Source organism: Montipora capricornis, chromosome 6, assembly GCF_036669925.1.
Source record: "Montipora capricornis isolate CH-2021 chromosome 6, ASM3666992v2, whole genome shotgun sequence".
Taxonomy (NCBI): Eukaryota; Metazoa; Cnidaria; class Anthozoa; order Scleractinia; family Acroporidae; genus Montipora; species Montipora capricornis.
In genome coordinates, this window is record NC_090888.1 from 61,300,215 (window position 1) to 61,301,183 (window position 969).

Genomic DNA, 969 nt, shown 5'->3' on the forward strand with positions numbered 1-969 from the left:
ATTTGTCCTGGTTAAGTTAAGTAAGTTGGCTATGCCATGCTGATAAGGCATCGCAAGGCCGAAACCGGCTGTCCATGGCTGCAAATTAACCGTGTGAAATGGCTGTGCGCATGCGTGTTGGTCACTCCGAGTTGGTGTTCATTTTCGTCACCAGAGCCTCGGATCGAACCAAGGCTCTGGCAAACTCTATATACGAGAACATGCGGCACGGCGTAGGGTTCTAATAGCCAAAAATTGGCTATTTGAACCTTACGGTGCTGATCACTCCTCGTGCTAACATGAATGCACCAATTACAGACGCTTTTGATTGTTCGTCACGCAAACCAATGAGAAGACATTTTGTTTTCGGGTTCCCCAGAGCTCTTCTCTCCCTCAGTCAAGAGAAGAGCTAGCGCCCTGTGGTCGAGATTGGGTTTTTGTTCTGATGTGTTCAGCTTACTTTTAATGCTTTTTTCAGTTGAAGTTCGTGTATTTTTTTACCGAAAGAAAAATATAGGATAGAACTCTACGCATAGTTTGGGATAACTACGTGGGTACGGAGAAACATACCTTGAGACCTCACGTGAAAACCAAGGATATTTCGTTTCTATTTGTTCAGGAATGTCCAGGAATGCACGTGATTAGATGCACGACGATTTTGATAAGCGTCACGAAGTGTACGCCTTGCCCTTCTCCTCAATTTCAACATCACTCGCATCTGCGAATACAGACAGTTGACGTCTCAAAGTACCCTCTAAACTCCGATCCTCTTGTAAAGATTAACGGCTGCATTTACGCTCACGAAAACGTACCACTAACCCTTACGTCATTGCTAGAAATAGGTTTCAAATGCTTAGAGACCTTAGACTTAACGGGACCCTTCGTGTAAGTTGGATGTCAAAATTGGGAGTATCATATGTGCATTTCTGGACACGCGTGATTTGTCAGAATAATACCAGTTCAGTATACTAACTTGAGGCAGTCATCCAG